The following is a 24,125-nucleotide window of genomic DNA, read 5'->3' on the forward strand; positions in this document are numbered from 1 at the left end:
TTGGCGCCCTACCTACAGGCACAACAGCACTGGGCATCCGGGCTTTCCCAGACAAGGAACATCTCATGGCCCTCGGCCTCGGCAGAGCCTCTTTCCGAAAAGGCAAACGTCCGGCTCCTTCTCCCACAGGGAAGGGCCCAGCCCTGAAAGCTCTTGCTGCTCTTCCCCTTCCCTTGCCGCCCTACCTACAGGCACAACAGCACTGGGCATCCGGGCTTTCCCAGAGACGGAACATCTCATGGCCCTCGGCCTCGGCAGAGCCTCTTTCCGAAAAGGCAAACGTCCGGCTCCTTCTCCCACAGGGAAGGGCCCAGCCCTGAAAGCTCTTGCTGCTCTTCCCCTTCCCAAGGCGCCCTACCTACAGGCACAACAGCACTGGGCATCCGGGCTTTCCCAGACAAGGAACATCTCATGGCCCTCATCCTCGGCAGAGCCTCTTTCCGAAAAGGCAAACGTCCGGCTCCTTCTCCCACAGGGAAGGGCCCAGCCCTGAAAGCTCTTGCTGCTCTTCCCCTTCCCTTGGCGCCCTACCTACAGGCACAAGAGCACTGGGCATCCGGGCTTTCCCAGAGACGGAACATCTCATGGCCCTCGGCCTCGGCAGAGCCTCTTTCCGAAAAGGCAAACGTCCGGCTCCTTCTCCCACAGGGAAGGGCCCAGCCCTGAAAGCTCTTGCTGCTCTTCCCCTTCCCTTGGCGCCCTATCTACAGGCACAACAGCACTGGGCATCCGGGCTTTCCCAGAGACGGAACATCTCATGGCCCTCGGCCTCGGCAGAGCCTCTTTCCGAAAAGGCAAACGTCCGGCTCCTTCTCCCACAGGGAAGGGCCCAGCCCTGAAAGCTCTTGCTGCTCTTCCCCTTCCCTTGCCGCCCTACCTACAGGCACAACAGCACTGGGCATCCGGGCTTTCCCAGAGACGGAAGATCTCATGGCCCTCGGCCTCGGCAGAGCCTCTTTCCGAAAAGGCAAACGTCCGGCTCCTTCTCCCACAGGGAAGGGCTCAGCCCTGAAAGCTCTTGCTGCTCTTCCCCTTCCCTTGGCGCCCTACCTACAGGCACAACAGCACTGGGCATTCGGGCTTTCCCAGAGACGGAACATCTCATGGCCCTCATCCTCGGCAGAGCCTCTTTCCGAAAAGGCAAACGTCCGGCTCCTTCTCCCACAGGGAAGGGCCCAGCCCTGAAAGCTCTTGCTGCTCTTCCCCTTCCCTTGGCGCCCTACCTACAGGCACAACAGCACTGGGCATCCGGGCTTTCCCAGAGACGGAACATCTCATGGCCCTCGGCCTCGGCAGAGCCTCTTTCCGAAAAGGCAAACGTCCGGCTCCTTCTCCCACAGGGAAGGGCCCAGCCCTGAAAGCTCTTGCTGCTCTTCCCCTTCCCTTGGCGCCCTACCTACAGGCACAACAGCACTGGGCACCCGGGCTTTCCCAGAGACGGAACATCTCATGGCCCTCGGCCTCGGCAGAGCCTCTTTCCGAAAAGGCAAACGTCCGGCTCCTTCTCCCACAGGGAAGGGCCCAGCCCTGAAAGCTCTTGCTGCTCTTCCCCTTCCCAAGGCACCCTACCTACAGGCACAACAGCACTGGGCATCCGGGCTTTCCCAGAGACGGAACATCTCATGGCCCTCGGCCTCGGCAGAGCCTCTTTCCGAAAAGGCAAACGTCCGGCTCCTTCTCCCACAGGGAAGGGCCCAGCCCTGAAAGCTCTTGCTGCTCTTCCCCTTCCCTTGCCGCCCTACCTACAGGCACAAGAGCACTGGGCATCTGGGCTTTCCCAGACAAGGAACATCTAATGGCCCTCGGCCTCGGCAGAGCCTCTTTCCGAAAAGGCAAACGTCCGGCTCCTTCTCCCACAGGGAAGGGCCCAGCCCTGAAAGCTCTTGCTGCTCTTCCCCTTCCCTTGGCGCCCTACCTACAGGCACAACAGCACTGGGCATCCGGGCTTTCCCAGAGACGGAACATCTCATGGCCCTCATCCTCGGCAGAGCCTCTTTCCGAAAAGGCAAACGTCCGGCTCCTTCTCCCACAGGGAAGGGCCCAGCCCTGAAAGCTCTTGCTGCTCTTCCCCTTCCCTTGCCGCCCTACCTACAGGCACAACAGCACGGGGCATCCGGGCTTTCCCAGAGACGGAACATCTCATGGCCCTCGGCCTCGGCAGAGCCTCTTTCCGAAAAGGCAAACGTCCGGCTCCTTCTCCCACAGGGAAGGGCCCAGCCCTGAAAGCTCTTGCTGCTCTTCCCCTTCCCTTGGCGCCCTACCTACAGGCACAACAGCACTGGGCATCCGGGCTTTCCCAGAGACGGGACATCTCATGGCCCTCGGCCTCGGCAGAGCCTCTTTCCGAAAAGGCAAACGTCCGGCTCCTTCTCCCACAGGGAAGGGCCCAGCCCTGAAAGCTCTTGCTGCTCTTCCCCTTCCCTTGCCGCCCTACCTACAGGCACAACAGCACTGGGCATCCGGGCTTTCCCAGAGACGGAACATCTCATGGCCCTCGGCCTCGGCAGAGCCTCTTTCCGAAAAGGCAAACGTCCGGCTCCTTCTCCCACAGGGAAGGGCCCAGCCCTGAAAGCTCTTGCTGCTCTTCCCCTTCCCAAGGCGCCCTACCTACAGGCACAACAGCACTGGGCATCCGGGCTTTCCCAGACACGGAACATCTTATGGCCCTCATCCTCGGCAGAGCCTCTTTCCGAAAAGGCAAACGTCCGGCTCCTTCTCCCACAGGGAAGGGCCCAGCCCTGAAAGCTCTTGCTGCTCTTCCCCTTCCCAAGGCGCCCTACCTACATGCACAACAGCACTGGGCATCCGGGCTTTCCCAGAGACGGAACATCTCATGGCCCGCGGCCTCGGAAGAGCCTCTTTCCGAAAAGGCAAACGTCCGGCTCCTTCTCCCACAGGGAAGGGCCCAGCCCTGAAAGCTCTTGCTGCTCTTCCCCTTCCCTTGGCGCCCTACCTACAGGCACAACAGCACTGGGCATCCGGGCTTTCCCAGAGACGGAACATCTCATGGCCCTCGGCCTTGGCAGAGCGTCTTTCCGAATAGGCAAACGTCCGGCTCCTTCTCCCACAGGGAAGGGCCCAGCCCTGAAAGCTCTTGCTGCTCTTCCCCTTCCCAAGGCGCCCTACCTACAGGCACAACAGCACTGGGCATCCGGGCTTTCCCAGAGACGGAACATCTCATGGCCCTCGGCCTCGGCAGAGCCTCTTTCCGAAAAGGCAAACGTCCGGCTCCTTCTCCCACAGGGAAGGGCCCAGCCCTGAAAGCTCTTGCTGCTCTTCCCCTTCCCTTGCCGCCCTACCTACAGGCACAACAGCACTGGGCATCCGGGCTTTCCCAGAGACGGAACATCTCATGGCCCTCGGCCTCGGCAGAGCCTCTTTCCGAAAAGGCAAACGTCCGGCTCCTTCTCCCACAGGGAAGGGCCCAGCCCTGAAAGCTCTTGCTGCTCTTCCCCTTCCCTTGCCGCCCTACCTACAGGCACAACAGCACTGGGCATCCGGGCTTTCCCAGAGACGGAACATCTCATGGCCCTCGGCCTCGGCAGAGCCTCTTTCCGAAAAGGCAAACGTCCGGCTCCTTCTCCCACAGGGAAGGGCCCAGCCCTGAAAGCTCTTGATGCTCTTCCCCTTCCCTTGGCGCCCTACCTACAGGCACAACAGCACTGGGCATCCGGGCTTTCCCAGACAAGGAACATCTCATGGCCCTCGGCCTCGGCAGAGCCTCTTTCCGAAAAGGCAAACGTCCGGCTCCTTCTCCCACAGGGAAGGGCCCAGCCCTGAAAGCTCTTGCTGCTCTTCCCCTTCCCAAGGCGCCCTACGTACAGGCACAACAGCACTGGGCATCCGGGCTTTCCCAGAGACGGACCATCTCATGGCCCTCGGCCTTGGCAGAGCCTCTTTCCGAAAAGGCAAACGTCCGGCTCCTTCTCCCACAGGGAAGGGCCCAGCCCTGAAAGCTCTTGCTGCTCTTCCCCTTCCCAAGGCGCCCTACCTACAGGCACAACAGCACTGGGCATCCGGGCTTTCCCAGACAAGGAACATCTCATGGCCCTCATCCTCGGCAGAGCCTCTTTCCGAAAAGGCAAACGTCCGGCTCCTTCTCCCACAGGGAAGGGCCCAGCCCTGAAAGCTCTGGCTGCTCTTCCCCTTCCCTTGGCGCCCTACCTACAGGCACAACAGCACTGGGCATCCGGGCTTTCCCAGAGACGGAACATCTCATGGCCCTCGGCCTCGGCAGAGCCTCTTTCCGAAAAGGCAAACGTCCGGCTCCTTCTCCCACAGGGAAGGGCCCAGCCCTGAAAGCTCTTGCTGCTCTTCCCCTTCCCTTGCCGCCCTACATACACGCACAACAGCACGGGGGATCCGGGCTTTCCCAGAGACGGAACATCTCATGGCCCTCGGTCTCGGCAGAGCCTCTTTCCGAAAAGGCAAACGTCCGGCTCCTTCTCCCACAGGGAAGGGCCCAGCCCTGAAAGCTCTTGCTGCTCTTCCCCTTCCCTTGGCGCCCTACCTACAGGCACAACAGCACTGGGGATCCGGGCTTTCCCAGAGACGGAACATCTCATGGCCCTCGGCCTCGGCAGAGCCTCTTTCCGAAAAGGCAAACCTCCGGCTCCTTCTCCCACAGGGAAGGGCCCAGCCCTGAAAGCTCTTGCTGCTCTTCCCCTTCCCAAGGCGCCCTACCTACAGGCACAACAGCACTGGGCATCCGGGCTTTCCCAGACACGGAACATCTCATGGCCCTCGGCCTCGGCAGAGCCTCTTTCCGAAAAGGCAAACGTCCGGCTCCTTCTCCCACAGGGAAGGGCCCAGCCCTGAAAGCTCTTGCTGCTCTTCCCCTTCCCTTGGCGCCCTACCTACAGGCACAACAGCACTGGGCATCCGGGCTTTCCCAGACAAGGAACTTCTCATGGCCCGCTGCCTCGGAAGAGCCTCTTTCCGAAAAGGCAAACGTGCGGCTCCTTCTCCCACAGGGAAGGGCCCAGCCCTGAAAGCTCTTGCTGCTCTTCCCCTTCCCTTGCCGCCCTACCTACAGGCACAACAGCACTGGGCATCCGGGCTTTCCCAGACACGGAACATCTCATGGCCCTCGGCCTCGGCAGAGCCTCTTTCCGAAAAGGCAAACGTCCGGCTCCTTCTCCCACAGGGAAGGGCCCAGCCCTGAAAGCTCTTGCTGCTCTTCCCCTTCCCTTGGCGCCCTACCTACAGGCACAACAGCACTGGGCATCCGGGCTTTCCCAGACACGGAACATCTCATGGCCCTCGGCATCGGCAGAGCCTCTTTCCGAAAAGGCAAACGTCCGGCTCCTTCTCCCACAGGGAAGGGCCCAGCCCTGAAAGCTCTTGCTGCTCTTCCCCTTCCCAAGGCGCCCTACCTACAGGCACAACAGCACTGGGCATCCGGGCTTTCCCAGAGACGGAACATCTCATGGCCCGCGGCATCGGCAGAGCCTCTTTCCGAAAAGGCAAACGTCCGGCTCCTTCTCCCACAGGGAAGGGCCCAGCCCTGAAAGCTCTTGCTGCTCTTCCCCTTCCCTTGGCGCCCTACCTACAGGCACAACAGCACTGGGCATCCGGGCTTTCCCAGAGACGGAACATCTCATGGCCCTCGGCCTTGGCAGAGCCTCTTTCCGAAAAGGCAAACGTCCGGCTCCTTCTCCCACAGGGAAGGGCCCAGCCCTGAAAGCTCTTGCTGCTCTTCCCCTTCCCTTGGCGCCCTACCTACAGGCACAACAGCACTGGGCATCCGGGCTTTCCCAGACACGGAACATCTCATGGCCCTCGGCCTCGGCAGAGCCTCTTTCCGAAAAGGCAAACGTCCGGCTCCTTCTCCCACAGGGAAGGGCCCAGCCCTGAAAGCTCTTGCTGCTCTTCCCCTTCCCAAGGCGCCCTACCTACAGGCACAACAGCACTGGGCATCCGGGCTTTCCCAGAGACGGAACATCTCATGGCCCTCGGCCTCGGCAGAGCCTCTTTCCGAAAAGGCAAACGTCCGGCTCCTTCTCCCACAGGGAAGGGCCCAGCCCTGAAAGCTCTTGCTGCTCTTCCCCTTCCCTTGGCGCCCTACCTACAGGCACAACAGCACTGGGCATCCGGGCTTTCCCAGAGACGGAACATCTCATGGCCCTCGGCCTTGGCAGAGCCTCTTTCCGAAAAGGCAAACGTCCGGCTCCTTCTCCCACAGGGAAGGGCCCAGCCCTGAAAGCTCTTGCTGCTCTTCCCCTTCCCTTGGCACCCTACCTACAGGCACAACGGCACTGGGCATCCGGGCTTTCCCAGACAAGGAACATCTCATGGCCCTCATCCTCGGCAGAGCCTCTTTCCGAAAAGGCAAACCTCCGGCTCCTTCTCCCACAGGGAAGGGCCCAGCCCTGAAAGCTCTTGCTGCTCTTCCCCTTCCCTTGGTGCCCTACCTACAGGCACAACAGCACTGGGCATCCGGGCTTTCCCAGACACGGAACATCTCATGGCCCTCGGCCTCGGCAGAGCCTCTTTCCGAAAAGGCAAACGTCCGGCTCCTTCTCCCACAGGGAAGGGCCCAGCCCTGAAAGCTCTTGCTGCTCTTCCCCTTCCCAAGGCGCCCTACCTACAGGCACAACAGCACTGGGCATCCGGGCTTTCCCAGAGACGGAACATCTCATGGCCCGCGGCCTCGGCAGAGCCTCTTTCCGAAAAGGCAAACGTCCGGCTCCTTCTCCCACAGGGAAGGGCCCAGCCCTGAAAGCTCTTGCTGCTCTTCCCCTTCCCTTGGCGCCCTACCTACAGGCACAACAGCACTGGGCATCCGGGCTTTCCCAGAGACGGAACATCTCATGGCCCTCGGCCTTGGCATAGCCTCTTTCCGAAAAGGCAAACGTCCGGCTCCTTCTCCCACAGGGAAGGGCCCAGCCCTGAAAGCTCTTGCTGCTCTTCCCCTTCCCAAGGCGCCCTACCTACAGGCACAACAGCACTGGGCATCCGGGCTTTCCCAGACACGGAACATCTCATGGCCCTCGGCCTCGGCAGAGCCTCTTTCCGAAAAGGCAAACGTCCGGCTCCTTCTCCCACAGGGAAGGGCCCAGCCCTGAAAGCTCTTGCTGCTCTTCCCCTTCCCTTGGCGCCCTACCTACAGGCACAACAGCACTGGGCATCCGGGCTTTCCCAGAGACGGAACATCTCATGGCCCGCGGCCTCGGAAGAGCCTCTTTCCGAAAAGGCAAACGTCCGGCTCCTTCTCCCACAGGGAAGGGCCCAGCCCTGAAAGCTCTTGCTGCTCTTCCCCTTCCCTTGGCGCCCTACCTACAGGCACAACAGCACTGGGCATCCGGGCTTTCCCAGAGACGGAACATCTCATGGCCCTCGGCCTTGGCAGAGCCTCTTTCCGAAAAGGCAAACGTCCGGCTCCTTCTCCCACAGGGAAGGGCCCAGCCCTGAAAGCTCTTGCTGCTCTTCCCCTTCCCTTGCCGCCCTACCTACAGGCACAACAGCACTGGGCATCCGGGCTTTCCCAGACAAGGAACATCTCATGGCCCTCATCCTCGGCAGAGCCTCTTTCCGAAAAGGCAAACCTCCGGCTCCTTCTCCCACAGGGAAGGGCCCAGCCCTGAAAGCTCTTGCTGCTCTTCCCCTTCCCTTGGTGCCCTACCTACAGGCACAACAGCACTGGGCATCCGGGCTTTCCCAGAGACGGAACATCTCATGGCCCTCGGCCTCGGCAGAGCCTCTTTCCGAAAAGGCAAACGTCCGGCTCCTTCTCCCACAGGGAAGGGCCCAGCCCTGAAAGCTCTTGCTGCTCTTCCCCTTCCCTTGGCGCCCTACCTACAGGCACAACAGCACTGGGCATCCGGGCTTTCCCAGACAAGGAACATCTCATGGCCCTCATCCTCGGCAGAGCCTCTTTCCGAAAAGGCAAACGTCCGGCTCCTTCTCCCACAGGGAAGGGCCCAGCCCTGAAAGCTCTGGCTGCTCTTCCCCTTCCCTTGGCGCCCTACCTACAGGCACAACAGCACTGGGCATCCGGGCTTTCCCAGACACGGAACATCTCATGGCCCTCGGCCTCGGCAGAGCCTCTTTCCGAAAAGGCAAACGTCCGGCTCCTTCTCCCACAGGGAAGGGCCCAGCCCTGAAAGCTCTTGCTGCTCTTCCCCTTCCCAAGGCGCCCTACGTACAGGCACAACAGCACTGGGCATCCGGGCTTTCCCAGACAAGGAACATCTCATGGCCCTCGGCCTCGGAAGAGCCTCTTTCCGAAAAGGCAAACGTCCGGCTCCTTCTCCCACAGGGAAGGGCCCAGCCCTGAAAGCTCTTGCTGCTCTTCCCCTTCCCTTGGTGCCCTACCTACAGGCACAACAGCACTGGGCATCCGGGCTTTCCCAGACACGGAACATCTCATGGCCCTCGGCCTCGGCAGAGCCTCTTTCCGAAAAGGCAAACGTCCGGCTCCTTCTCCCACAGGGAAGGGCCCAGCCCTGAAAGCTCTTGCTGCTCTTCCCCTTCCCAAGGCGCCCTACCTACAGGCACAACAGCACTGGGCATCCGGGCTTTCCCAGAGACGGAACATCTCATGGCCCTCGGCCTCGGCAGAGCCTCTTTCCGAAAAGGCAAACGTCCGGCTCCTTCTCCCACAGGGAAGGGCCCAGCCCTGAAAGCTCTTGCTGCTCTTCCCCTTCCCAAGGCGCCCTACCTACAGGCACAACAGCACTGGGCATCCGGGCTTTCCCAGAGACGGAACATCTCATGGCCCTCGGCCTCGGCAGAGCCTCTTTCCGAAAAGGCAAACGTCCGGCTCCTTCTCCCACAGGGAAGGGCCCAGCCCTGAAAGCTCTTGCTGCTCTTCCCCTTCCCTTGGCGCCCTACCTACAGGCACAACAGCACTGGGCATCCGGGCTTTCCCAGACACGGAACATCTCATGGCCCGCGGCCTCGGAAGAGCCTCTTTCCGAAAAGGCAAACGTCCGGCTCCTTCTCCCACAGGGAAGGGCCCAGCCCTGAAAGCTCTTGCTGCTCTTCCCCTTCCCTTGGCGCCCTACCTACAGGCACAACAGCACTGGGCATCCGGGCTTTCCCAGAGACGGAACATCTCATGGCCCTCGGCCTTGGCAGAGCGTCTTTCCGAAAAGGCAAACGTCCGGCTCCTTCTCCAACAGGGAAGGGCCCAGCCCTGAAAGCTCTTGCTGCTCTTCCCCTTCCCAAGGCGCCCTACCTACAGGCACAACAGCACTGGGCATCCGGGCTTTCCCAGAGACGGAACATCTCATGGCCCTCGGCCTCGGCAGAGCCTCTTTCCGAAAAGGCAAACGTCCGGCTCCTTCTCCCACAGGGAAGGGCCCAGCCCTGAAAGCTCTTGATGCTCTTCCCCTTCCCTTGGTGCCCTACCTACATGCACAACAGCACTGGGCATCCGGGCTTTCCCAGACACGGAACATCTCATGGCCCTCGGCCTCGGCAGAGCCTCTTTCCGAAAAGGCAAACGTCCGGCTCCTTCTCCCACAGGGAAGGGCCCAGCCCTGAAAGCTCTTGCTGCTCTTCCCCTTCCCTTGGCGCCCTACCTACAGGCACAACAGCACTGGGCATCCGGGCTTTCCCAGAGACGGAACATCTCATGGCCCTCGGCATCGGCAGAGCCTCTTTCCGAAAAGGCAAACGTCCGGCTCCTTCTCCCACAGGGAAGGGCCCAGCCCTGAAAGCTCTTGCTGCTCTTCCCCTTCCCTTGGCGCCCTACCTACAGGCACAACAGCACTGGGCATCCGGGCTTTCCCAGACAAGGAACATCTAATGGCCCTCGGCCTCGGCAGAGCCTCTTTCCGAAAAGGCAAACGTCCGGCTCCTTCTCCCACAGGGAAGGGCCCAGCCCTGAAAGCTCTTGCTGCTCTTCCCCTTCCCGAGGCGCCCTACCTACAGGCACAACAGCACTGGGCATCCGGGCTTTCCCAGAGACGGAACATCTCATGGCCCTCGGCCTCGGCAGAGCCTCTTTCCGAAAAGGCAAACGTCCGGCTCCTTCTCCCACAGGGAAGGGCCCAGCCCTGAAAGCTCTTGCTGCTCTTCCCCTTCCCTTGGCGCCCTACCTACAGGCACAACAGCACTGGGCATCCGGGCTTTCCCAGACAAGGAACATCTCATGGCCCTCATCCTCGGCAGAGCCTCTTTCCGAAAAGGCAAACGTCCGGCTCCTTCTCCCACAGGGAAGGGCCCAGCCCTGAAAGCTCTTGCTGCTCTTCCCCTTCCCAAGGCGCCCTACCTACAGGCACAAGAGCACTGGGCATCCGGGCTTTCCCAGAGACGGAACATCTCATGGCCCTCGGCCTCGGCAGAGCCTCTTTCCGAAAAGGCAAACGTCCGGCTCCTTCTCCCACAGGGAAGGGCCCAGCCCTGAAAGCTCTTGCTGCTCTTCCCCTTCCCTTGCCGCCCTACCTACACGCACAACAGCACTGGGCATCCGGGCTTTCCCAGAGACGGAACATCTCATGGCCCGCGGCCTCGGAAGAGCCTCTTTCCGAAAAGGCAAACGTCCGGCTCCTTCTCCCACAGGGAAGGGCCCAGCCCTGAAAGCTCTTGCTGCTCTTCCCCTTCCCTTGGCGCCCTACCTACAGGCACAACAGCACTGGGCATCCGGGCTTTCCCAGAGACGGAACATCTCATGGCCCTCGGCCTCGGCAGAGCCTCTTTCCGAAAAGGCAAACGTCCGGCTCCTTCTCCCACAGGGAAGGGCCCAGCCCTGAAAGCTCTTGCTGCTCTTCCCCTTCCCTTGGTGCCCTACCTACAGGCACAACAGCACTGGGCATCCGGGCTTTCCCAGACACGGAACATCTCATGGCCCTCGGCCTCGGCAGAGCCTCTTTCCGAAAAGGCAAACGTCCGGCTCCTTCTCCCACAGGGAAGGGCCCAGCCCTGAAAGCTCTTGCTGCTCTTCCCCTTCCCTTGGCGCCCTACCTACAGGCACAAGAGCACTGGGCATCCTGGCTTTCCCAGAGACGGAACATCTCATGGCCCTCGGCCTCGGCAGAGCCTCTTTCCGAAAAGGCAAACGTCCGGCTCCTTCTCCCACAGGGAAGGGCCCAGCCCTGAAAGCTCTTGCTGCTCTTCCCCTTCCCTTGGCGCCCTACCTACAGGCACAACAGCACTGGGCATCCGGGCTTTCCCAGACACGGAACATCTCATGGCCCTCGGCCTCGGCAGAGCCTCTTTCCGAAAAGGCAAACGTCCGGCTCCTTCTCCCACAGGGAAGGGCCCAGCCCTGAAAGCTCTTGCTGCTCTTCCCCTTCCCTTGCCGCCCTACCTACACGCACAACAGCACTGGGCATCCGGGCTTTCCCAGAGACGGAACATCTCATGGCCCGCGGCCTCGGAAGAGCCTCTTTCCGAAAAGGCAAACGTCCGGCTCCTTCTCCCACAGGGAAGGGCCCAGCCCTGAAAGCTCTTGCTGCTCTTCCCCTTCCCTTGGCGCCCTACCTACAGGCACAACAGCACTGGGCATCCGGGCTTTCCCAGAGACGGAACATCTCATGGCCCTCGGCCTTGGCAGAGCGTCTTTCCGAAAAGGCAAATGTCCGGCTCCTTCTCCCACAGGGAAGGGCCCAGCCCTGAAAGCTCTTGCTGCTCTTCCCCTTCCCAAGGCGCCCTACCTACAGGCACAACAGCACTGGGCATCCGGGCTTTCCCAGAGACGGAACATCTCATGGCCCGCGGCCTCGGAAGAGCCTCTTTCCGAAAAGGCAAACGTCCGGCTCCTTCTCCCACAGGGAAGGGCCCAGCCCTGAAAGCTCTTGATGCTCTTCCCCTTCCCTTGGCGCCCTACCTACAGGCACAACAGCAATGGGCATCCGGGCTTTCCCAGAGACGGAACATCTCATGGCCCTCGGCCTCGGCAGAGCCTCTTTCCGAAAAGGCAAACGTCCGGCTCCTTCTCCCACAGGGAAGGGCCCAGCCCTGAAAGCTCTTGCTGCTCTTCCCCTTCCCAAGGCGCCCTACCTACAGGCACAACAGCACTGGGCATCCGGGCTTTCCCAGACAAGGAACATCTCATGGCCCTCGGCATCGGCAGAGCCTCTTTCCGAAAAGGCAAACGTCCGGCTCCTTCTCCCACAGGGAAGGGCCCAGCCCTGAAAGCTCTTGCTGCTCTTCCCCTTCCCTTGGCGCCCTACCTACAGGCACAACAGCACTGGGCATCCGGGCTTTCCCAGACACGGAACATCTCATGGCCCTCATCCTCGGCAGAGCCTCTTTCCGAAAAGGCAAACGTCCGGCTCCTTCTCCCACAGGGAAGGGCCCAGCCCTGAAAGCTCTTGCTGCTCTTCCCCTTCCCTTGGCGCCCTACCTACAGGCACAACAGCACTGGGCATCCGGGCTTTCCCAGAGACGGAACATCTCATGGCCCGCGGCCTCGGAAGAGCCTCTTTCCGAAAATGCAAACGTCCGGCTCCTTCTCCCACAGGGAAGGGCCCAGCCCTGAAAGCTCTTGATGCTCTTCCCCTTCCCTTGGCGCCCTACCTACAGGCACAACAGCACTGGGCATCCGGGCTTTCCCAGACAAGGAACATCTAATGGCCCTCGGCCTCGGCAGAGCCTCTTTCCGAAAAGGCAAACGTCCGGCTCCTTCTCCCACAGGGAAGGGCCCAGCCCTGAAAGCTCTTGCTGCTCTTCCCCTTCCCAAGGCGCCCTACCTACAGGCACAACAGCACTGGGCATCCGGGCTTTCCCAGACACGGAACATCTCATGGCCCTCGGCCTTGGCAGAGCCTCTTTCCGAAAAGGCAAACGTCCGGCTCCTTCTCCCACAGGGAAGGGCCCAGCCCTGAAAGCTCTTGCTGCTCTTCCCCTTCCCAAGGCGCCCTACCTACAGGCACAACAGCACTGGGCATCCGGGCTTTCCCAGACAAGGAACATCTCATGGCCCTCATCCTCGGCAGAGCCTCTTTCCGAAAAGGCAAACGTCCGGCTCCTTCTCCCACAGGGAAGGGCCCAGCCCTGAAAGCTCTTGCTGCTCTTCCCCTTCCCAAGGCGCCCTACCTACAGGCACAACAGCACTGGGCATCCGGGCTTTCCCAGAGACGGAACATCTCATGGCCCGCGGCCTCGGAAGAGCCTCTTTCCGAAAAGGCAAACGTCCGGCTCCTTCTCCCACAGGGAAGGGCCCAGCCCTGAAAGCTCTTGCTGCTCTTCCCCTTCCCAAGGCGCCCTACCTACAGGCACAACAGCACTGGGCATCCGGGCTTTCCCAGACAAGGAACATCTCATGGCCCTCATCCTCGGCAGAGCCTCTTTCCGAAAAGGCAAACGTCCGGCTCCTTCTCCCACAGGGAAGGGCCCAGCCCTGAAAGCTCTTGCTGCTCTTCCCCTTCCCTTGCCGCCCTACCTACACGCACAACAGCACGGGGGATCCGGGCTTTCCCAGAGACGGAACATCTCATGGCCCTCGGCCTCGGCAGAGCCTCTTTCCGAAAAGGCAAACGTCCGGCTCCTTCTCCCACAGGGAAGGGCCCAGCCCTGAAAGCTCTTGCTGCTCTTCCCCTTCCCTTGGTGCCCTACCTACAGGCACAACAGCACTGGGCATCCGGGCTTTCCCAGACACGGAACATCTCATGGCCCTCAGCCTCGGCAGAGCCTCTTTCCGAAAAGGCAAACGTCCGGCTCCTTCTCCCACAGGGAAGGGCCCAGCCCTGAAAGCTCTTGCTGCTCTTCCCCTTCCCTTGCCGCCCTACCTACAGGCACAACAGCACTGGGCATCCGGGCTTTCCCAGAGACGGAACATCTCATGGCCCTCGGCCTCGGCAGAGCCTCTTTCCGAAAAGGCAAACGTCCGGCTCCTTCTCCCACAGGGAAGGGCCCAGCCCTGAAAGCTCTTGCTGCTCTTCCCCTTCCCTTGGCGCCCTACCTACAGGCACAACAGCACTGGGCATCCGGGCTTTCCCAGAGACGGAACATCTCATGGCCCTCGGCATCGGCAGAGCCTCTTTCCGAAAAGGCAAACGTCCGGCTCCTTCTCCCACAGGGAAGGGCCCAGCCCTGAAAGCTCTTGCTGCTCTTCCCCTTCCCTTGGCGCCCTACCTACAGGCACAACAGCACTGGGCATCCGGGCTTTCCCAGAGACGGAACATCTCATGGCCCGCGGCCTCGGAAGAGCCTCTTTCCGAAAAGGCAAACGTCCGGCTCCTTCTCCCACAGGGAAGGGCCCAGCCCTGAAAGCTCTTGCTGCTCTTCCCCTTCCCTTGGCGCCCTACCTACAGGCACAACAGCACTGGGCATCCGGGCTTTCCCAGAGACGGAACATCTCATGGCCCTCGGCCTCGGCAGAGCCTCTTTCCGAAAAGGCAAACGTCCGGCTCCTTCTCCCACAGGGAAGGGCCCAGCCCTGAAAGCTCTTGCTGCTCTTCCCCTTCCCAAGGCGCCCTACCTACAGGCACAACAGCACTGGGCATCCGGGCTTTCCCAGACAAGGAACATCTCATGGCCCTCGGCCTCGGCAGAGCCTCTTTCCGAAAAGGCAAACGTCCGGCTCCTTCTCCCACAGGGAAGGGCCCAGCCCTGAAAGCTCTTGCTGCTCTTCCCCTTCCCTTGGTGCCCTACCTACAGGCACAACAGCACTGGGCATCCGGGCTTTCCCAGACACGGAACATCTCATGGCCCTCGGCCTCGGCAGAGCCTCTTTCCGAAAAGGCAAACGTCCGGCTCCTTCTCCCACAGGGAAGGGCCCAGCCCTGAAAGCTCTTGCTGCTCTTCCCCTTCCCTTGGCGCCCTACCTACAGGCACAACAGCACTGGGCATCCGGGCTTTCCCAGACAAGGAACATCTCATGGCCCGCTGCCTCGGCAGAGCCTCTTTCCGAAAAGGCAAACGTCCGGCTCCTTCTCCCACAGGGAAGGGCCCAGCCCTGAAAGCTCTTGCTGCTCTTCCCCTTCCCTTGCCGCCCTACCTACAGGCACAACAGCACTGGGCATCCGGGCTTTCCCAGACACGGAACATCTCATGGCCCTCGGCCTCGGCAGAGCCTCTTTCCGAAAAGGCAAACGTCCGGCTCCTTCTCCCACAGGGAAGGGCCCAGCCCTGAAAGCTCTTGCTGCTCTTCCCCTTCCCTTGGCGCCCTACCTACAGGCACAACAGCACTGGGCATCCGGGCTTTCCCAGACACGGAACATCTCATGGCCCTCGGCATCGGCAGAGCCTCTTTCCGAAAAGGCAAACGTCCGGCTCCTTCTCCCACAGGGAAGGGCCCAGCCCTGAAAGCTCTTGCTGCTCTTCCCCTTCCCAAGGCGCCCTACCTACAGGCACAACAGCACTGGGCATCCGGGCTTTCCCAGAGACGGAACATCTCATGGCCCGCGGCCTCGGAAGAGCCTCTTTCCGAAAAGGCAAACGTCCGGCTCCTTCTCCCACAGGGAAGGGCCCAGCCCTGAAAGCTCTTGCTGCTCTTCCCCTTCCCAAGGCGCCCTACCTACAGGCACAACAGCACTGGGCATCCGGGCTTTCCCAGAGACGGAACATCTCATGGCCCTCGGCCTCGGCAGAGCCTCTTTCCGAAAAGGCAAACGTCCGGCTCCTTCTCCCACAGGGAAGGGCCCAGCCCTGAAAGCTCTTGCTGCTCTTCCCCTTCCCAAGGCGCCCTACCTACAGGCACAACAGCACTGGGCATCCGGGCTTTCCCAGAGACGGAACATCTCATGGCCCTCGGCCTCGGCAGAGCCTCTTTCCGAAAAGGCAAACGTCCGGCTCCTTCTCCCACAGGGAAGGGCCCAGCCCTGAAAGCTCTTGCTGCTCTTCCCCTTCCCTTGGTGCCCTACCTACAGGCACAACAGCACTGGGCATCCGGGCTTTCCCAGACACGGAACATCTCATGGCCCTCGGCCTCGGCAGAGCCTCTTTCCGAAAAGGCAAACGTCCGGCTCCTTCTCCCACAGGGAAGGGCCCAGCCCTGAAAGCTCTTGCTGCTCTTCCCCTTCCCTTGGCGCCCTACCTACAGGCACAACAGCACTGGGCATCCGGGCTTTCCCAGACACGGAACATCTCATGGCCCTCGGCATCGGCAGAGCCTCTTTCCGAAAAGGCAAACGTCCGGCTCCTTCTCCCACAGGGAAGGGCCCAGCCCTGAAAGCTCTTGCTGCTCTTCCCCTTCCCTTGGCGCCCTACCTACAGGCACAACAGCACTGGGCATCCGGGCTTTCCCAGAGACGGAACATCTCATGGCCCTCGGCCTCGGCAGAGCCTCTTTCCGAAAAGGCAAACGTCCGGCTCCTTCTCCCACAGGGAAGGGCCCAGCCCTGAAAGCTCTTGCTGCTCTTCCCCTTCCCTTGCCGCCCTACCTACAGGCACAACAGCACTGGGCATCCGGGCTTTCCCAGAGACGGAACATCTCATGGCCCTCGGCCTCGGCAGAGCCTCTTTCCGAAAAGGCAAACGTCCGGCTCCTTCTCCCACAGGGAAGGGCCCAGCCCTGAAAGCTCTTGCTGCTCTTCCCCTTCCCTTGGCGCCCTACCTACAGGCACAACAGCACTGGGCATCCGGGCTTTCCCAGACAAGGAACATCTCATGGTCCTCGGCCTCGGCAGAGCCTCTTTCCGAAAAGGTAAACGTCCGGCTCCTTCTCCCACAGGGAAGGGCCCAGCCCTGAAAGCTCTTGCTGCTCTTCCCCTTCCCTTGGCGCCCTACCTACAGGCACAACAGCACTGGGCATCCGGGCTTTCCCAGAGACGGAACATCTCATGGCCCTCGGCCTCGGCAGAGCCTCTTTCCGAAAAGGCAAACGTCCGGCTCCTTCTCCCACAGGGAAGGGCCCAGCCCTGAAAGCTCTTGCTGCTCTTCCCCTTCCCAAGGCGCCCTACCTACAGGCACAAGAGCACTGGGCATCCGGGCTTTCCCAGAGACGGAACATCTCATGGCCCTCGGCCTCGGCAGAGCCTCTTTCCGAAAAGGCAAACGTCCGGCTCCTTCTCCCACAGGGAAGGGCCCAGCCCTGAAAGCTCTTGCTGCTCTTCCCCTTCCCAAGGCGCCCTACCTACAGGCACAACAGCACTGGGGATCCGGGCTTTCCCAGAGACGGAACATCTCATGGCCCTCATCCTCGCCAGAGCCTCTTTCCGAAAAGGCAAACGTCCGGCTCCTTCTCCCACAGGGAAGGGCCCAGCCCTGAAAGCTCTTGCTGCTCTTCCCCTTCCCTTGGCGCCCTACCTACAGGCACAACAGCACTGGGCATCCGGGCTTTCCCAGAGACGGAACATCTCATGGCCCGCGGCCTCGGAAGAGCCTCTTTCCGAAAAGGCAAACGTCCGGCTCCTTCTCCCACAGGGAAGGGCCCAGCCCTGAAAGCTCTTGCTGCTCTTCCCCTTCCCTTGGCGCCCTACCTACAGGCACAACAGCACTGGGCATCCGGGCTTTCCCAGAGACGGAACATCTCATGGCCCTCGGCCTTGGCAGAGCGTCTTTCCGAAAAGGCAAACGTCCGGCTCCTTCTCCCACAGGGAAGGGCCCAGCCCTGAAAGCTCTTGCTGCTCTTCCCCTTCCCAAGGCGCCCTACCTACAGGCACAACAGCACTGGGCATCCGGGCTTTCCCAGAGACGGAACATCTCATGGCCCTCGGCCTCGGCAGAGCCTCTTTCCGAAAAGGCAAACGTCCGGCTCCTTCTCCCACAGGGAAGGGCCCAGCCCTGAAAGCTCTTGCTGCTCTTCCCCTTCCCTTGGCGCCCTACCTACAGGCACAACAGCACTGGGCATCCGGGCTTTCCCAGACAAGGAACATCTCATGGCCCTCATCCTCGGCAGAGCCTCTTTCCGAAAAGGCAAACGTCCGGCTCCTTCTCCCACAGGGAAGGGCCCAGCCCTGAAAGCTCTGGCTGCTCTTCCCCTTCCCTTGGCGCCCTACCTACAGGCACAACAGCACTGGGCATCCGGGCTTTCCCAGAGACGGAACATCTCATGGCCCTCGGCCTCGGCAGAGCCTCTTTCCGAAAAGGCAAACGTCCGGCTCCTTCTCCCACAGGGAAGGGCCCAGCCCTGAAAGCTCTTGCTGCTCTTCCCCTTCCCTTGGTGCCCTACCTACAGGCACAACAGCACTGGGCATCCGGGCTTTCCCAGAGACGGAACATCTCATGGCCCTCGGCCTCGGCAGAGCCTCTTTCCGAAAAGGCAAACGTCCGGCTCCTTCTCCCACAGGGAAGGGCCCAGCCCTGAAAGCTCTTGCTGCTCTTCCCCTTCCCTTGGCGCCCTACCTACAGGCACAACAGCACTGGGCATCCGGGCTTTCCCAGAGACGGAACATCTCATGGCCCTCGGCCTTGGCAGAGCGTCTTTCCGAAAAGGCAAACGTCCGGCTCCTTCTCCCACAGGGAAGGGCCCAGCCCTGAAAGCTCTTGCTGCTCTTCCCCTTCCCAAGGCGCCCTACCTACAGGCACAACAGCACTGGGCATCCGGGCTTTCCCAGAGACGGAACATCTCATGGCCCTCGGCCTCGGCAGAGCCTCTTTCCGAAAAGGCAAACGTCCGGCTCCTTCTCCCACAGGGAAGGGCCCAGCCCTGAAAGCTCTTGCTGCTCTTCCCCTTCCCTTGGTGCCCTACCTACAGGCACAACAGCACTGGGCATCCGGGCTTTCCCAGAGACGGAACATCTCATGGCCCTCGGCCTCGGCAGAGCCTCTTTCCGAAAAGGCAAACGTCCGGCTCCTTCTCCCACAGGGAAGGGCCCAGCCCTGAAAGCTCTTGCTGCTCTTCCCCTTCCCTTGGCGCCCTACGTACAGGCACAACAGCACTGGGCATCCGGGCTTTCCCAGAGACGGAACATCTCATGGCCCTCGGCATCGGCAGAGCCTCTTTCCGAAAAGGCAAACGTCCGGCTCCTTCTCCCACAGGGAAGGGCCCAGCCCTGAAAGCTCTTGCTGCTCTTCCCCTTCCCTTGGCGCCCTACCTACAGGCACAACAGCACTGGGCATCCGGGCTTTCCCAGAGACGGAACATCTCATGGCCCTCATCCTCGGCAGAGCCTCTTTCCGAAAAGGCAAACGTCCGGCTCCTTCTCCCACAGGGAAGGGCCCAGCCCTGAAAGCTCTTGCTGCTCTTCCCCTTCCCAAGGCGCCCTACCTACAGGCACAACAGCACTGGGGATCCGGGCTTTCCCAGAGACGGAACATCTCATGGCCCTCGGCCTTGGAAGAGCCTCTTTCCGAAAAGGCAAACGTCCGGCTCCTTCTCCCACAGGGAAGGGCCCAGCCCTGAAAGCTCTTGATGCTCTTCCCCTTCCCTTGGCGCCCTACCTACAGGCACAACAGCACTGGGCATCCGGGCTTTCCCAGACAAGGAACATCTAATGGCCCTCGGCCTCGGCAGAGCCTCTTTCCGAAAAGGCAAACGTCCGGCTCCTTCTCCCACAGGGAAGGGCCCAGCCCTGAAAGCTCTTGCTGCTCTTCCCCTTCCCTTGCCGCCCTACCTACAGGCACAACAGCACTGGGCATCCGGGCTTTCCCAGACAAGGAACATCTCATGGCCCTCGGCCTTGGCAGAGCCTCTTTCCGAAAAGGCAAACGTCCGGCTCCTTCTCCCACAGGGAAGGGCCCAGCCCTGAAAGCTCTTGCTGCTCTTCCCCTTCCCAAGGCGCCCTACCTACAGGCACAACAGCACTGGGCATCCGGGCTTTCCCAGAGACGGAACATCTCATGGCCCTCATCCTCGCCAGAGCCTCTTTCCGAAAAGGCAAACGTCCGGCTCCTTCTCCCACAGGGAAGGGCCCAGCCCTGAAAGCTCTTGCTGCTCTTCCCCTTCCCAAGGCGCCCTACCTACAGGCACAACAGCACTGGGCATCCGGGCTTTCCCAGAGACGGAACATCTCATGGCCCGCGGCCTCGGAAGAGCCTCTTTCCGAAAAGGCAAACGTCCGGCTCCTTCTCCCACAGGGAAGGGCCCAGCCCTGAAAGCTCTTGATGCTCTTCCCCTTCCCAAGGCGCCCTACCTACAGGCACAACAGCACTGGGCATCCGGGCTTTCCCAGAGACGGAACATCTCATGGCCCTCATCCTCGGCAGAGCCTCTTTCCGAAAAGGCAAACGTCCGGCTCCTTCTCCCACAGGGAAGGGCCCAGCCCTGAAAGCTCTTGCTGCTCTTCCCCTTCCCTTGCCGCCCTACCTACACGCACAACAGCACGGGGGATCCGGGCTTTCCCAGAGACGGAACATCTCATGGCCCTCGGCCTCGGCAGAGCCTCTTTCCGAAAAGGCAAACGTCCGGCTCCTTCTCCCACAGGGAAGGGCCCAGCCCTGAAAGCTCTTGCTGCTCTTCCCCTTCCCTTGGCGCCCTACCTACAGGCACAACAGCACTGGTGATCCGGGCTTTCCCAGACAAGGAACATCTCATGGCCCTCATCCTCGGCAGAACCTCTTTCCGAAAAGGCAAACGTCCGGCTCCTTCTCCCACAGGGAAGGGCCCAGCCCTGAAAGCTCTTGCTGCTCTTCCCCTTCCCTTGCCGCCCTACCTACAGGCACAACAGCACTGGGCATCCGGGCTTTCCCAGAGATGGAACATCTCATGGCCCTCGGCCTCGGCAGAGCCTCTTTCCGAAAAGGCAAACGTCCGGCTCCTTCTCCCACAGGGAAGGGCCCAGCCCTGAAAGCTCTTGCTGCTCTTCCCCTTCCCTTGGCGCCCTACCTACAGGCACAACAGCACTGGGCATCCGGGCTTTCCCAGAGACGGAACATCTCATGGCCCTCGGCATCGGCAGAGCCTCTTTCCGAAAAGGCAAACGTCCGGCTCCTTCTCCCACAGGGAAGGGCCCAGCCCTGAAAGCTCTTGCTGCTCTTCCCCTTCCCTTGCCGCCCTACCTACATGCACAACAGCACTGGGCATCCGGGCTTTCCCAGAGACGGAACATCTCATGGCCCGCGGCCTCGGAAGAGCCTCTTTCCGAAAAGGCAAACGTCCGGCTCCTTCTCCCACAGGGAAGGGCCCAGCCCTGAAAGCTCTTGCTGCTCTTCCCCTTCCCTTGGCGCCCTACCTACAGGCACAACAGCACTGGGCATCCGGGCTTTCCCAGAGACGGAACATCTCATGGCCCTCGGCCTCGGCAGAGCCTCTTTCCGAAAAGGCAAACGTCCGGCTCCTTCTCCCACAGGGAAGGGCCCAGCCCTGAAAGCTCTTGCTGCTCTTCCCCTTCCCAAGGCGCCCTACCTACAGGCACAACAGCACTGGGCATCCGGGCTTTCCCAGAGACGGAACATCTCATGGCCCTCGGCCTCGGCAGAGCCTCTTTCCGAAAAGGCAAACGTCCGGCTCCTTCTCCCACAGGGAAGGGCCCAGCCCTGAAAGCTCTTGCTGCTCTTCCCCTTCCCTTGGTGCCCTACCTACAGGCACAACAGCACTGGGCATCCGGGCTTTCCCAGACACGGAACATCTCATGGCCCTCGGCCTCGGCAGAGCCTCTTTCCGAAAAGGCAAACGTCCGGCTCCTTCTCCCACAGGGAAGGGCCCAGCCCTGAAAGCTCTTGCTGCTCTTCCCCTTCCCTTGGCGCCCTACCTACAGGCACAACAGCACTGGGCATCCGGGCTTTCCCAGAGACGGAACATCTCATGGCCCTCGGCATCGGCAGAGCCTCTTTCCGAAAAGGCAAACGTCCGGCTCCTTCTCCCACAGGGAAGGGCCCAGCCCTGAAAGCTCTTGCTGCTCTTCCCCTTCCCTTGGCGCCCTACCTACAGGCACAACAGCACTGGGCATCCGGGCTTTCCCAGAGACGGAACATCTCATGGCCCTCATCCTCGGCAGAGCCTCTTTCCGAAAAGGCAAACGTCCGGCTCCTTCTCCCACAGGGAAGGGCCCAGCCCTGAAAGCTCTTGCTGCTCTTCCCCTTCCCTTGGCGCCCTACCTACAGGCACAACAGCACTGGGCATCCGGGCTTTCCCAGAGACGGAACATCTCATGGCCCGCGGCCTCGGAAGAGCCTCTTTCCGAAAAGGCAAACGTCCGGCTCCTTCTCCCACAGGGAAGGGCCCAGCCCTGAAAGCTCTTGCTGCTCTTCCCCTTCCCTTGGCGCCCTACCTACAGGCACAACAGCACTGGGCATCCGGGCTTTCCCAGACAAGGAACATCTAATGGCCCTCGGCCTCGGCAGAGCCTCTTTCCGAAAAGGCAAACGTCCGGCTCCTTCTCCCACAGGGAAGGGCCCAGCCCTGAAAGCTCTTGCTGCTCTTCCCCTTCCCAAGGCGCCCTACCTACAGGCACAACAGCACTGGGCATCCGGGCTTTCCCAGAGACGGAACATCTCATGGCCCTCGGCCTTGGCAGAGCCTCTTTCCGAAAAGGCAAACGTCCGGCTCCTTCTCCCACAGGGAAGGGCCCAGCCCTGAAAGCTCTTGCTGCTCTTCCCCTTCCCAAGGCGCCCTACCTACAGGCACAACAGCACTGGGCATCCGGGCTTTCCCAGACAAGGAACATCTCATGGCCCTCATCCTCGGCAGAGCCTCTTTCCGAAAAGGCAAACGTCCGGCTCCTTCTCCCACAGGGAAGGGCCCAGCCCTGAAAGCTCTTGATGCTCTTCCCCTTCCCTTGCCGCCCTACCTACAGGCACAACAGCACTGGGGATGCGGGCTTTCCCAGAGACGGAACATCTCATGGCCCTCGGCCTCGGCAGAGCCTCTTTCCGAAAAGGCAAACGTCCGGCTCCTTCTCACAGAGGGAAGGGCCCAGCCCTGAAAGCTCTTGCTGCTCTTCCCCTTCCCAAGGCGCCCTACCTACAGGCACAACAGCACTGGGCATCCGGGCTTTCCCAGACTCGGAACATCTCATGGCCCTCGGCCTCGGCAGAGCCTCTTTCCGAAAAGGCAAACGTCCGGCTCCTTCTCCCACAGGGAAGGGCCCAGCCCTGAAAGCTCTTGCTGCTCTTCCCCTTCCCTTGGCGCCCTACCTACAGGCACAACAGCACTGGGCATCCGGGCTTTCCCAGACAAGGAACATCTCATGGCCCGCTGCCTCGGCAGAGCCTCTTTCCGAAAAGGCAAACGTCCGGCTCCTTCTCCCACAGGGAAGGGCCCAGCCCTGAAAGCTCTTGCTGCTCTTCCCCTTCCCAAGGCGCCCTACCTACAGGCACAACAGCACTGGGCATCCGGGCTTTCCCAGACAAGGAACATCTCATGGCCCTCATCCTCGGCAGAGCCTCTTTCCGAAAAGGCAAACGTCCGGCTCCTTCTCCCACAGGGAAGGGCCCAGCCCTGAAAGCTCTTGCTGCTCTTCCCCTTCCCAAGGCGCCCCACCTACAGGCACAACAGCACTGGGCATCCGGGCTTTCCCAGAGACGGAACATCTCATGGCCCGCGGCCTCGGAAGAGCCTCTTTCCGAAAAGGCAAACGTCCGGCTCCTTCTCCCACAGGGAAGGGCCCAGCCCTGAAAGCTCTTGCTGCTCTTCCCCTTCCCAAGGCGCCCTACCTACAGGCACAACAGCACTGGGCATCCGGGCTTTCCCAGACAAGGAACATCTCATGGCCCTCATCCTCGGCAGAGCCTCTTTCCGAAAAGGCAAACGTCCGGCTCCTTCTCCCACAGGGAAGGGCCCAGCCCTGAAAGCTCTTGCTGCTCTTCCCCTTCCCTTGCCGCCCTACCTACACGCACAACAGCACGGGGGATCCGGGCTTTCCCAGACACGGAACATCTCATGGCCCTCGGCCTCGGCAGAGCCTCTTTCCGAAAAGGCAAACGTCCGGCTCCTTCTCCCACAGGGAAGGGCCCAGCCCTGAAAGCTCTTGCTGCTCTTCCCCTTCCCTTGGCGCCCTACCTACAGGCACAACAGCACTGGGCATCCGGGCTTTCCCAGAGACGGAACATCTCATGGCCCTCGGCCTCGGCAGAGCCTCTTTCCGAAAAGGCAAACGTCCGGCTCCTTCTCCCACAGCGAAGGGCCCAGCCCTGAAAGCTCTTGCTGCTCTTCCCCTTCCCTTGGTGCCCTACCTACAGGCACAACAGCACTGGGCATCCGGGCTTTCCCAGAGACGGAACATCTCATGGCCCTCGGCCTCGGCAGAGCCTCTTTCCGAAAAGGCAAACGTCCGGCTCCTTCTCCCACAGGGAAGGGCCCAGCCCTGAAAGCTCTTGCTGCTCTTCCCCTTCCCTTGGCGCCCTACGTACAGGCACAACAGCACTGGGCATCCGGGCTTTCCCAGAGACGGAACATCTCATGGCCCTCGGCC

The sequence above is a fragment of the Haliaeetus albicilla genome, chromosome 29 (assembly GCF_947461875.1).
Source record: "Haliaeetus albicilla chromosome 29, bHalAlb1.1, whole genome shotgun sequence".
In the NCBI taxonomy this organism is placed as follows: domain Eukaryota; kingdom Metazoa; phylum Chordata; class Aves; order Accipitriformes; family Accipitridae; genus Haliaeetus; species Haliaeetus albicilla.